The sequence below is a fragment of the Haliotis cracherodii genome, unplaced genomic scaffold (genome assembly GCF_022045235.1).
Source record: "Haliotis cracherodii isolate W230 unplaced genomic scaffold, xgHalCrac1.p SCAF_8, whole genome shotgun sequence".
NCBI classification, from domain to species: Eukaryota; Metazoa; Mollusca; class Gastropoda; order Lepetellida; family Haliotidae; genus Haliotis; species Haliotis cracherodii.
In genome coordinates this window covers 18,004,085-18,018,377 of record NW_027266341.1, presented here as the reverse complement: position 1 = coordinate 18,018,377, position 14,293 = coordinate 18,004,085, and the positions used below count along the sequence as shown (strand labels likewise).

At 38.1% G+C, this 14,293-nt stretch overlaps 1 protein-coding gene across 3 annotated transcripts in view; it reads left to right on the top strand.

Annotated features, from left to right (window-relative positions):
- LOC139450161 (putative methyltransferase NSUN7) overlaps window positions 1–14,293 on the top strand; it is a 63,393-nt gene that overhangs the window by 1,781 nt on the left and 47,319 nt on the right. Inside the window, exon 1 of one of the 3 annotated variants that reach the window (XM_071231834.1) lies at window positions 1,516–1,575. The exons of the other annotated variants lie outside the window; for them this stretch is intronic. The gene's annotated coding sequence lies outside the window, so the exon portion shown is untranslated. Of the gene's footprint in view, window positions 1–1,515; window positions 1,576–14,293 lie in introns of those variants that run through there. 3 annotated transcript variants of the gene reach the window in all.

Genomic DNA, 14,293 nt, shown 5'->3' with positions numbered 1-14,293 from the left:
ATTTTGTACAGGTGGCCATCAAGGCTGTATTGGGTATAGGTGTCTATCCACACTGTATTTTGTACAGGTGTCCATCAAGGCTGTATTTGGTATATGTGTCTATCCATGCTGTATTTTGTACAGGTGTCCATCAAGGCTGTATTGGGTATAGGTGTCTATCCATGCTGTATTTTGTACAGATGTCCATCAAGGCTGTATTGGGTATAGGTGTCTATCAAGGCTGTATTTGGTAAAGTGTCCATCAAGGCTGTATTGGGTATAGGTGTGTATCAAGGCTGTATTTTGTACAGATGTCCATCAAGGCTGTATTGGGTATAGGTGTCTATCCATACTGTATATTGTACAGGTGTCCATCAAGGCTGTATTGGGTATAGGTGTCTATCCACACTGTATATTGTACAGGTGTCCATCAAGGCTGTATTGGGTATAGGTGTCTATCCATACTGTATATTGTACAGGTGTCCATCAAGGCTGTATTGGGTATAGGTGTCTATCCAAGCTGTACTGGATATAGGTGTCTATCCAAGCTGTATTCAGAGTATAAATTTCCCCAAAGTTTCAGTAGGACAACTGGACATATTTCCAAACCAGATAAAATGTTGGCAGTCCAGAATTTTTGTTACAATAATAACAAAAGGGTAAACATAAGAATAGTACTGTTTAATGTTAGTGCTCAGAAACAACAATAAACTGATGGATTGTCAATTTAGTAACTTTAATTCCAAATCATTGGGTGTATAACTTTTCAAAACTGACCGTGTCAGACTGTCAGGGAGGTAGGTATATTAAACACTGTTGTATTGGGTATAGGCGCCTATCCAAGTAATGTTCTTTAACTTCTTTGTAGTACCGTATATCCAAGCATAGTACTACAAACTTTAAGATAATCACAAATGTTTGTGGTTTATTCATAAGGAAAAGATATTTTTAACATGTATGTAATGATGTCGATCGATCCACATATGAAAAGCCAATATCTAGCGAGTTGAGCAAATACTACACTGTATATAAGAGTGCTGTTTTGAAGTCCACTAAATCAAACATTTATGCACATATTGCTGGTTTTATGATAACTTCACAAGGACTGACATTCTCCTTTCTGCACTGCACTTCAATGTACATACATTTCAATGTATATGTTTGCGTGAAGCTCCTCATATGGAAATAATTAATTCTATAGCACCTGCTCAGCGATCTTACGTATGAATTGAAATAGTCGATATTCCACAGGCTCATTTGCTCGAGCATTATTCACTTGTTATTCCCCCTTATTCACTGTTATTCACCGCCTTCAGATTGCTATATTCATTGGAATGATTGATATAGTAAACACTTCTATGGTGAGCTGTTTTACAAGGTTTTTGTCATCTCATAATAGGTGGTCTTTATGTGTAATATTTGATGGTGCTGGACAGATTGTTGGGAAGGTTTGTTTGCTTTCTCACTCAATTTGTGCATGTTATTGTGATCTGTATTTGCTGTCAGTGGGCACCTGCTTGGTTGTTATGTACACTTGGATGGTGTGATTTTAAATGGAGAAGCTTGTGTTTTGACTCGCAGAAACAGTTTATGCAGGTAGGTTTGTGATTGTTTCTACCTGTTTCGTACATGCTCACTAAAACTCAAATAAAATTGTCTTCTGTCATGATGAAACATTGAACATAGCAAATAATATGAATAATAATATCAATATCTGTTACTCCGTGATTTCGGATTAACAATGCTTTCAAAAGTACTATTTATAATGGTGTGTCGGCTTCATATGGAAGCTAAGTGTGAAGCAGGTTTTCTACTAGGGCTGGGACGAGTCCAAATTTACTACCTGGGTACCCAGCCCCCTATTACCCGACCCTACCCGGGTACCCGCTGTAGGTCTCAAGAGAAGGGTTCAACATGTCTGATTGAGAAAAGCTTGACTGTGAACCTGTCAAAATGTATTTAGATACACATATGAAACGATCTGGTCAAGCACATGCTGAAGCTGGCTGAAATTTTATCTGTATTCAAACATATAAAGTCAGAAGTAATGTATGCATAAACAGAAAGAAAAGCGAAAATTTGATAATTTTTGCGATTTAACAATATATCACGTGACTAACCATGGGTCTGGTAAGTCCTTTGGGTACCAGGGTCATAATCAGTACCCACCCGACCCGAGTACCCGAGTTACCCATCCCAGCACCATTTTCTACTATTGTGAAATACGATCACCGATCACAGACTAAGAATTAGAATCAGGTGATGTCTGGGATGAAGGGCAGTGGGGTGGCATAGTGGTTATAGTGGCATGCATCATTGTGATGCTGGCCCGGGTTCAATTCTCTACATGGGTACAATATGTAAAGCCAATTTCTGGTCGCCATTGCTGTGATATGCTGGCATATTGCTGAAAGTGGAGTAAAACAACACTCACTCACTCACTTACTCTGGGATGCAAACCTACTTTCATGATCTACGATTTAAAGCCGTGTTCATTCTCGGTCTAGACGATGCTGAAACTGAAACATTTTCTCTATATAATTAAGATAATGTGATAGACTGAGATATACTATAACATTTTGAGTTAGCCTGGTCTCCTTTTAAATTTTTCAGAAAACTTCCTTACAGGGGTACAATGAGTGAGGCCTATTTAAAGGTCTCCCACTGTGACATGGCGAATATTGGCGATAGTGGCATAAACACCTCACTCACACACTCACTCAAAGGCAGCACCGTCTACATTTCTTAATGTTGACAACAGGTTGCCTTAGTGATTGGCCATTGGCCAGCGTTTGGAAGATCTTAATTATCTAGTTATTTATTTGGTTGTAGCTTTAGGAATGATAGAGGTTATTGCTGCAACACTCTTCAGTCTGCACTCTCTCACTCTGCCACCGACATTTAAAAACAAATATTTATTATGCGGACCTCCACCACATTCCGACCATAAGAGTTTTATGTTTAAATGAGACATAAATCATATCTCTATTTGTCTTCATGGACAACTGATCAGCGAATGACAGCCTACCTCGCTGATTTCATGTCAGAGTAAACATCATGGTTACTTGTGGATTATCTCCCTTGATTACACAAGGCCGTCAATGATGGTCAACATACCTCCGAGTAAATATTTTATTTTCAATTACTTGTGAATCCCGATTAGTAAATGTCATCTGATGATACCTATATTTGTTCAGGTAATGTACCTGTCAAATATTGGTTTATCATAACTTGCTTAGATTGATTTATGAATATGTTTTCAATTTCGTTATTTGTTTACTTTTAGGATCAAGAATTATTGTGTTGTTTATTTCACTGAGCATTAATTAATCAATGTTGTATGTGTGATAGTGTGGATACAATAGCTGTTTCAGTGGAGATTTATGTTTTATCAATAATGCTTAATTAGAAATCAATGTTTTTTGTGTTGCTCCACACTGCAAGGTTTTAGATGAGATCTTGTTGGTTAGGCTCCCGGGTTCTAGTACAGGTAGGTCAGACAGGAGGATGACTGGGTCATGAAGTGAGAGATCGGGGGAGGTAACATCTTACCGAGGCAACAGAGTTAACTGTATGACTATAAAAGTCCAGTTTCTACCCTTGCCAAACTAGGCTGGAATTTCCAGACTCTATGGTAGCGCCACCATTGGCTATTATGAGTTATGTCCCTTCTATGTACCTCCTTTTGACCAATCAGATTCCATCTCTCATATCACTCGAATTTGCTTCCAAGAAAATGGCGGTGCCCAGTCAAGATGATTTGAACGATAATCAAGATTTATATTGTAATAAGATGGGCCTTACCCCGCGAAGTGCAACAGATCACTTGAGCACCTTGATTAAAACCATGAAAAGATTTACAAAATATCTGTTGACGCCCAGTTGACGGTACACATGCTTTGCAAATACTGCAAGTGTCTAAAGCATGCGGGTTGAAATCCAATTTGTTTACGAACCTGATATCTAGTTTGATTTTGATTGGAAAATGCATAGAATTGTTAGTAGTGCCAAAATGTAACTCTGGAATTCCAGCCTAGATCAGCAAGGGTGGAAACTAGACATTTATAGTTGGTTAACGTCCTTACATCGGGAGGATGGGGAGGTAAATGAATGAAGATGTTATGGTGAGGGGAGGTGAAATGGGGTTTAACGTCGCGTCCAAGGAAGGAGAAAGGATAGTGAATGAATGTGTTATGGAATGAGTGAATAAATGAGTTATGGGGTGAATGAGGTAGGAAGGAGAGTGAGTGAATGGAATGAGAGAGTGATCTAGAAAATTAAGAGCAAATAAATATGGAAGACAAATTTGTTTGGAATATTTCATTTCATACCATTTTTTTATGAATAGGAAAACATTTTGTAATTACTTGGATCATGACATGACAAGCTTTCAATTTTCTTTTTATAAAGTGGGAAAAGTTACTGCTTTTTCTATTTTCATAGTTAGATTTGGCAAGTCCTCAGGTACAGTGAAAATATATCAGTTGTTCTATGCACATGTATCATCGATCTTCAAGTTCCAACACAGATTTTATAAGCAGTATAAGGCTATACTGTCTTGATAAACAAACAGAATTTATGGAATTGAGATTTCGCTTTCATAGTAGTGGCACAGTCTTTGTGGGTACAGCAGTTTGCTGTGCGGACTTACATCCCTAAGGCATGACACAATCCGATGAGTGTGGGTTCGAATTCCAGATTTGGTATGTTTCGAGGTTTGTGAACACCTTACCCATACTTGTGGGTTTCACCAATGTCATAAATCGAGAATATCACCCAAGTGTCTTTTGATATGAACTCTATGAAACTAAGTTGTTAAAAGTTTAAAACAACGAGGCTTGAAACTTTAATCAGTGAGTGTTAAAATGTTTGATTTCAAAAGACATGAGGATCCTACATCATTTTTCCAAACAAGAGGTGGTGGGGTAGCCTAGTGGTTTAAGGGTTCGCTCATCACGTCGAAGACCCAGGTTTGATTACCACATGAAGCTTATTTCTGGTGTCTTCTGCCGTGATATTTCTGGAATATTGCTAAAAGAGGAGTAAAACCTCACTCACTCATAAATTCATAACCCAATGAGTGTGTTTTACTGATTATTCATAGCACATCTAATCAAGTTGAATTTATGGTTAGGAGTTGATGGTTTATTGCGGGTGAATGTGTCTCACTGGACACTAACAGAGAGTAATGCAGGGTTCATTTCCGTGTGGGTGGTCATGGTGAAAGTAGGGTAGTGGGTGGCCGTGTGGGTACCCTGGTGGCTTCATATGATATATGTTGGCTTGGTTTGATTCTAAATGTGGGCACAATGTGTGCAGAAAACCTTTCACTCACTCACTCACTGACTCACTCACTCACTGACTCACTCACTCACTGACTCACTCACTCACTCACTCAAACAATATCTCACCATATTTCCTGTGGAGGTCAGTTTTGGGATGATAAATGTCTAGGATCTACATCATTTCGGCCCTTCCTTCCATATCGGCTGTAAGCAAATCTCACTCATTCAATCTATGAAGACATTCAGTTTAAAAGAATGAAACAATAATCACAAAACATCAAAATCAATCTTTTACCTGACAGATAAAGGATCTTAAGACTTCACATGGTGATGACATTAACCCTTAAACTGCTGTGCAGATTCGTGCCTTGATACCACACTGCTGAATTAATGAAAGCTATTTGTACCCTGGGTGTCACTTGTGTCTGTGGCTGTTAAAAGCATACTTAGGACGTAGAAAATTTGAAATAACTTTTATACCATCTATGGCTTTAGCATAATAAAAAAATAAATTGGTTAAAAGGAATATTTGTATCAGTGTCGCAGTTTAATAGCAGTGTAAGACATGGTTATTTTTTTATCGAATCACAAAATTAATGTCAGTCAAAGTTAATAACAAGAAATTTTGCTAAGATATGATTTCCTTCAATGTGTTCGCTATGAATATTTTCATTAATTCTCCTTGTAAGGTTTATTTAGATAAATCACATTGCATGAAATGACTAAGGTTAAAGATGGTACTATACCAACAGATTGGTTTGATGCACAAACAAACAAACTGGTATGTTGTGTGAACCGACGCTCATGAATGCATCACATGTGACGTCATAGATCCATGACTCAAGACGCACCATTCGTCTCGTGCAGGATTAGCATTTAAAGTTTGGAAATCACATGTAGCATATCGTGATAAGAATAAAGACACTCTAGTAACACTTGACTGTTTGTAAGTTTGGCCATTAAGTGGTACGCATTGGAAACATCTCTTCTTAATGTACAAACTTCTCTATGTGTTTCTATGTTTTGTGTTTCTTTTGGTGGTGAGTATATATCTAAAAATAAGGCACTAGCAAGCAGGATCTAAACATGTGCCAATCATTTGTATACTCTAAGAATTCCGTTCTCACACTTTCTAGATTTCCTCGAACCAGGATTTAGCTGCATGAATTCCCCGACAAATAATATGTGAAGTGTGATTGTTTTTAACACCAGTAATTATCACCTCTGGACCGTGAAATAATTCAATCACACATTTTCCGCCGCCGTTCGCTGTAGTTATTCATGAGCATGAACCAGGTGTTGCTCTAACGGCAGTGTTTTGTTTACCTCAATCACAAACTTAATGTTGGATTGTAAACAATTACACTCTTACCGGGTCTCACAATAGGTAATTTAATCTTGTTTTCTCTCTATTTGTCATGTGTTGTCTACGTAGTGGTCAAGGAAAGACTGACCGCCAGCTGACCCTGGTGAGTCAAGAGGTGCGGGTGGTTGGAACTAAGTGTTATTTGCCGGGTACATAAACTGACGGAAAAAGTCATCGACTTTCGTATCTTTGAGAGCGTAGTTGCAGAGTAGACAGGAAATTGCTTCTGGGGATATGAGGTAAGCTCTTTTAGTTTCGACATTTTGTAATTAAAGAATGGGGAAATGTGACATATATTATTTGGATAGGAAGAAATATAGTCTGATTATCCCTGAAGCCAATTTTGCGCATTCCTTGTCATAAAGATTTTATTTGATTTCTGTCCGCTGTGTTATGGAAGGGAAAAAAGGTTTAACATTTAATGATACAATACAATACGATAACAATCACTGTTTTAAGAGCAAACGTTCATACTTTTGCAAAATTAAAAAATATAATTAAAACTACTGTTGTTGATGGATCTTTTTATGTGTAATTTTATGAAACTATTATTTCAAGAATTGTTTTCTGAAATCTTTTCAAATCAACCCTGATAAATTAAAGAAATATTTATACAACCCTTGACATATTGGTGTCGAAAATCCATAAAGAATATATGTTGGTGTGTTTTCTTATACTGTTTTCATATATGTGTAGATTTCTTGCCTGTCAAATACTCAATAGGTTCAGTTCCTTAGAAAAGAATGGTTATCATTGTATATGATGTCTCATAGTGATGATGATGATGATGATGATGATGATGATGATGATGATGATGATAATTTTCATCATCTATCAAAATCCACTTCTCCCATCTTACACAAAGTATAAGGCTTAGCAATTCTCTTTAACTAAAAACAATATATTATGCAAAACAATATCAGCTTGACTATAGTAATTCATTCATGACGTAAGTGAGGCAATATTTCTAGGAAGGATAATATTCTCGACAGAGAAAATCAACCATAATTCCAATGAAGGACAGTCAAACACCAGTAATATTACTGATCAGTGACGTAAAAGCTTCCAGACCTGGCTGTTAGTCGGATCTCAGATGATTGATGGATTGGCCCCACTATTAGAAAAATAAGAGGTTTTGCTCTCAGTCTGGAGTGGTGTGCCATCTGGAGGCAGGATTATAGAGAGGAGAGTCAATACACTTCGTCAAGTTTTATCTCGCCCCTGCCATGACTGTACAAATGCCAACATGGTAAAAATGACAAATTGCTGATTGTGAAAATATTGGAACCACCGCTGTAGTTTATAATGGATGGGTTGACAACCAGTGGTTGGCAGTCATTGGGCGGTGGGTGGGTGGGTGCCCTTGTGTTTTGTGCTGCGTCCTGTCTTGGGACTCGTGATTGATCAGTTCTTGATGGAGAAAACCACCCTGTGTCATTGTTTGTTGGTAAATCGTTTTGAGGGGACACAGTGTCATGAAATGTATTTGTGGAAATTGATTGTTTTGGTGGAATGAATACAAACATCACATGTACAAATCACATGGATGAGATTACCTCCCCTGATTGATGCAGGAACTGATGCTTATCACTTTGCCCAAATCCAAATACTCAGTTAATTTTAAGTTCATTATACATTTTGTGATGAAGTACTATATTTTTCTGAAAATATAAAATCAGTACTTAATTCACTCAAGTGAAGTAACACCCTCCGCTGGAATGTGTTTTTAGTCTGCCAAGTAATACTCTGGTTTTGGGGGTACATAGAGGCCATTAACATATATCATTATACAAAAATATTTGTCTTTTTTGTTATGAAATACAGTAAACTATATATGTAACCTTTATAACAAACACACTTACAATGAACTGACAGATATAACAAACTATTTGCTGTATACATGTTGTATATATGCTTATAACGAACTACAGTTATAACAAATTAAAATTATTGGTCCTTTTAAGTTCGTTATAACCGTAGTTGACTGTAACATGTTTATCTCATCTGCACCACTCATAAAAATATCATCTCTGTCCGGTCACACAATGAGATAAGCATTGGCAATAGTGCTGGGATGAGTCCAAATTTACTACACCGACCCTACACCGGGGACCCACTGTAGGTCTCAGGATATGTCTCAAAATGTCCAATTGGGAAATTTTTAGCATAGTCCTAGCAGATAGTATTTAGATACATGTATTACACAATCTGGTCATTCATACACTGAAGTTGAATTAAGTTATAACTTTATTCAACCATATGAAAAAATCAGAAGGAATGGATGCATAGCTAGAAAGAAATGCGAACATTTGTAACTTGTAGTGTAACCATAGAGTTCCAGATATTTTTGTCATTAAACAATATATCACGTGACTAAGCACAGGTCAGGGTAGTCCTGTGGGTACCCGGGTCCTACTCAGTACCCACCCGACCCGGATAGCCGAGTTATCTGTCCCAGCCCGAATTGGCAAGTTAGTCAGTCATTTATGTGTTTCACATCCAGTTCTGATCAAGTCAATTTAAGCTCAATGTGCCCTCTGTCTTTTGGACTATTTGAAATGACTGAACTTCATAATGTACTTCAAGATGCATCTTGTGGTGGAACGGTATGTCCACTGTCTCGATGGTGAATGTTGTAGCAGAATGTGACATGCTAGTAAATTGACTGTTGCCAGACCGATTAGAATGTTCTCAGACTACTGATTAGGGGACGCCCTTGATTGTATGAGCTTATGAGGAACAGATGGTTTTAATGTTTGACATGATTTACGTGTGTGTTATTGTATCCAGATGACTCTAAACGTTTGCCAATAGTCTTTTAATGAACCTAACAGTAACTGCAGAGCTTGGTGCAATGTGTTTCAGCCACAGATATAGTGGATACACAGTTCCCTTTCACAATTTGATATTAAATTTACCTTTGCAATTAATGAATAAGTGATGAACATTAATGATCTGATCTGAACACATTTCTTCAAAATGTGATGGCAAATGCTCCAGTGATAAAGACCATTTTCCAGGTGACTTGTAAATAAATCTCTAACCTGAGACTAATCGAGCAACTGTTCACATAATGTGACGGAGACATTGTGTATTATATTGACAGGTTAATCAAGGCTTGCAGTTGCTGGGGTGAGCGCCATAACTATGCCATAAATTCATAACCCAATGAGCGTGTTTTACTGATTATTCATAGCACATCTAATCAAGTTGAATTTATGGTTAGGAGTTGATGGTTTATTGCGGGTGAATGTGTCTCACTGGACACTAACAGAGAGTAATGCAGGGTTCATTTCCGTGTGGGTGGTCATGGTGAAAGTAGGGTAGTGGGTGGCCGTGTGGGTACCCTGGTGGCTTCATATGATATATGTTGGCTTGGTTTGATTCTAAATGTGGGCACAATGTGTGCAGAAAACCTTTCACTCACTCACTCACTCACTCACTCACTCACTCACTCACTCACTGAAAGTATACCGAATTTGTTTTTTTATGTGATTGAAAATTGAAAGAACCATGTTTAAATGTGATTATGTCCATTTAACCATCACTCATTCCTGGAACAGTTTGTAAAATGTAATCTGTGGTTGGGTAAGTGTAAAAATAAATTGGTTCTATGAAGACTGGGATAAGAAATACAATTTCAACCATATGACCCCTACCATGTTTGAAATGTTGTATATTTGTGCTGAAAAAAACCAAATTTATAGATTTTCAAAGATAACGTGTCTGAGATGCCCATCAGCAGTTGTATATTGTGAGATTTATATTTTTAAGTTTAAAAAGTTTTAAATAAATTTTATTATGAAAAATAAGACCATGTAGAAGTATTCTTTGAGCCCTGACTAAACACTAATCAACTTCATTTTGTGGATATAATATCACTAACGTAAGATATTTTCAACTGAAAATCAAACATAGCATGAGATCAACTAGAGGTATACATGTATTTTCTTTAGGCCCTCAGTTTAATTTGTTTGCTCATTCACTCACTCACTCACTCACTCACTCCCATTTGCTCACTCAGCCTATCACTATTTCCCTTTACTTTCATGCAATTTCCTACTTTCACTTTGATGTTGAGTCTACAGAGATCTACAAATAGGCATGCTTTGACCAGGAGAAATTATTACCACCTTTGAATATTCTTCCAAACAAGGTCTTGTTTAATGTGTGTTTGTGTGTGTGATTTGGGTTTAACGATGCTTTTAACATCATTCCAGTTATATCACGGTGTGTCAGCTTAATGTGGGAGGAAAGCCAGAAGTGATGCAGGTCTTAGATGTTTACCACTTCGGTGAAACCCATGAGCATGGGTATGGTGCTGACAAACCTAGAAACATAATCGAGGCGATCCGGGATTTAAACCCACAATCATAGGTTTCTGGCGCGCCCAAGGGATGCAACTCTGCACAGCGAATCGCGGCGCCTGAGACGACTGGGCAAACCACGCCCCTCTTGTTTAATGAAGCACTGACTGTTTGAAATCATCCACCCTCTTTACAGGACCTCATGCTAAAACAATTCAGCAGGCTAAAGGTTAAGAGTGAGTGAGTGAGTAAGCGAGTATGGTCTTATGCCGCTTTTAGCAATATTCCAGCAATATCATGTTGGGGGACACCAGAAATGGGCATCACACATTGTACCCATGTCCAGAATAGAACCCGGGTCTTTGGCATGACGAGTGAACGCTTTAACCATTTGGCTACCTGACCGCCACCTAAAGGTTAAGAAACAACAATAATATAAATCAACTGTCAATGTTGAACAAATTAATTATCTTCTGAACCATGATGCAACAGATATACCTAGTACTAGTAATAGATGTGAAGAATTCACTAATGGCACTTTAATTATTCCTCTATGAGACTAATGGAATCCCATGGGGATAGAGGGTTAGAATTGATGCCAGCCACCATTGCATGTGTAAGAGGTGATAACATGGATCAGGGACCTGTGGCACAAAGCTATCTCAGCACTAAAACTGTCATAACTCTACTTAAACATTGACTTATGACAGTCTTAGAGCTGAGATCGCTTTGTGGAAGGGGCCCAGATGATGAGGCTTGGTGACTTGGTCGATTGCGTATCATCATACCCTAATGGCATGGGACAGTGCTCATAATATCAATCACTGGCCTCAGATTCAATTATTGACAGGCTGTTGTCATTTAGCTTGAGTTTTGCTGAATGAGGCATTAAACAACAAACAAACAAACAAATAATGATTATCATGACACGTTGCTGTGATCCTCATAGTCATCATACCTGGACAACAAACAACAGGAAAAACTGGGGCTATTTGCTGCCCTGACTGCCAGTGTTTGAAATAAGTGCCTGCCCGACAGGAAGGAAGATCTTGTATCGGGCCCGTAGTTTCAAAATCAGTATGTGTAGGATGAAGCAGGTCCGAGGGTTTTATGATATTTAAACCCGCATCTGCAGGATAAAACCGAGGAGAGAGAGTCCCGAGGTTTTATCCCAAGGATAAAGGTTCTAAGTATCATAAAAACCCGAGTTTTTTCTAGTTTATGAACTGCAAAAAAGAAACTTAAAACAACATTTTTATGTTTCGAACATAATTTCCTTAAACCTTAGGAAACAGGTGTAAAATATCTGTTTGCTGGGGTACGGTTCTTGAAAAAGACATTCTTAAAAAAAGTGTGACTTATCAGCGCCTCTGTATCCTAGTGGTACACTCACTGGGCTACAGATACAAAGGTTGCGTGTTCGATCCTCGCGAATATAAAGAAAACATTTGTCAGTTGATTTTACATTTCATTACATGTTCGTATTAATAAAATCCCTGGGATATTATAAGACTTTATATAGCAAATATGACTGGAATATTCGATATAATCCCATCGTCCCTCTTTATGAGATTTAACCCGACCGGAGAACAATAGGAGGACGTCAGTGACAGGAGGTTTATATAGGTCCATATGGCCGGCAATAAATTTATGTGTCCATTTATTTTGTCACAAAAAACTGCAGTTTTTTTAATGAGGGCCTGAATAGTTTAGTCAGGACATGCACAAATTTGTTTTATTTCAAACACTGCTTTCTGCATAGTCCCAGAGCCGCCAGGTGGAAATTGACTGCGTATTGATCCCAGTACACCCAGTTGTATGTGTGTCATAGACGTTGTGCAATGAAATAAACATGATGCTGGCCACGTTAATTACACACGTTAATTACACACCAGCTCCAGTGTGGAAGGAGGCAGTGCTGACAATGGCCAGGACGGTAGTGGTAAATGTATGTAATGATTTATTGACACGTAATATCCGACATCCAGCTAAGCCGTGACTACTGGTGCTCTCTCTGCTCAAGGTTTGAGAATGGTTCTGGTATTGTTGTTTATAGGTGTTTGCATGTTGACAGGGTGTAAAGTGTGAAATGTTGCATGTTGGCAACAGCCATCTTTCAGCTGTAATGCAGTGTTTGAAATTAAGAGTGAAAGTCAAGATGTCCTCGTCATACTGAATCTATTTCAGTGATGATGGGGTTTCACTGTTGTTTATTGTCCCATATCATCGCAGGATGTGTACTGAGTAATATATTGTTTTCTTAATCGTATAGTTTTCAGATGAAAAATTAATTAATATTTCGATTCATTATTGCAATTTTGAGTTTTCATGTTTCTTTGTAAGAATGCATTTTTTAGATAGAAAATGGGAAGTATTAGCTAATCCATAATCGTTTAAATTTAAACCCATGAATTTGATGAATATTATAAGTTCTCGACCGGTCTCTAGCGGAACTTAAAATAGCATAGAGGGCACATCAACCAATGTCTCCTGATCGGGTGGTGGACAATGGATTTATCTTACCACACTCCTAATTATAAGACCCGTGAAGATCCCGGTTAAAACGCGTCTTCAGCAACCCATGCTTGCCGTAAAAGGCGACTATGCTTGTCGTTAGAGGCAACTAACGGGATTGGGTTGTCAGGCTCGCTGACCGGCTTGATACATGTCATTGTATCCCGATTGTGTACATCAATGCTCATGATGTCAATCATTGGATTGTCTCGTCCAGACTCGATTATTTACAGACTGCCATCATATAGCTTGAATATTGTTGAGTGCAGCGTTAAACAACAAACAAATAAGCAAATCTAATTATATTACCTGTATGTCTTATGCATGCATGCTTTGGTCCGAATCAATAAGAATACCACAGTTGGGCTTTTATCCACTTCATTAATTTTTCACAATCATCGAAATATAGCAGACAGAAAACAAACTTAGAGTTATTCCCCCTAGATCTATTTTACTGGGAAAATATTGGAAATATCCGGAGAATGGAATCTTACGTGAATTCAAGATACAAAATTGCAGTTGGAAGGTTGCAAATGTGATGTCAACACTTCGGCAGCGGGGAACATAAGCAATGTACATTACATGTTAGCGGGGTACAGTGTCAGCCAATTAGAATCTGACGTGTGTAAGGTCAGATTTGGAGATATAGTGACTGTATCTGTAGTTTGCATAGACTGGTCAGATAGTAATAAAAAATCAGCATGATTAAGCCTTGACAGAAAACATCCATAGTTTTTCCCAAGTGAAACAACTGACGTGAATGAGCTTCAGAGGCATATAGGGGGCATGGGTGGCCCAGTGGTCTAAGGCGCTGCGATTCGCTGTGCAGAGTTGCATCTCTT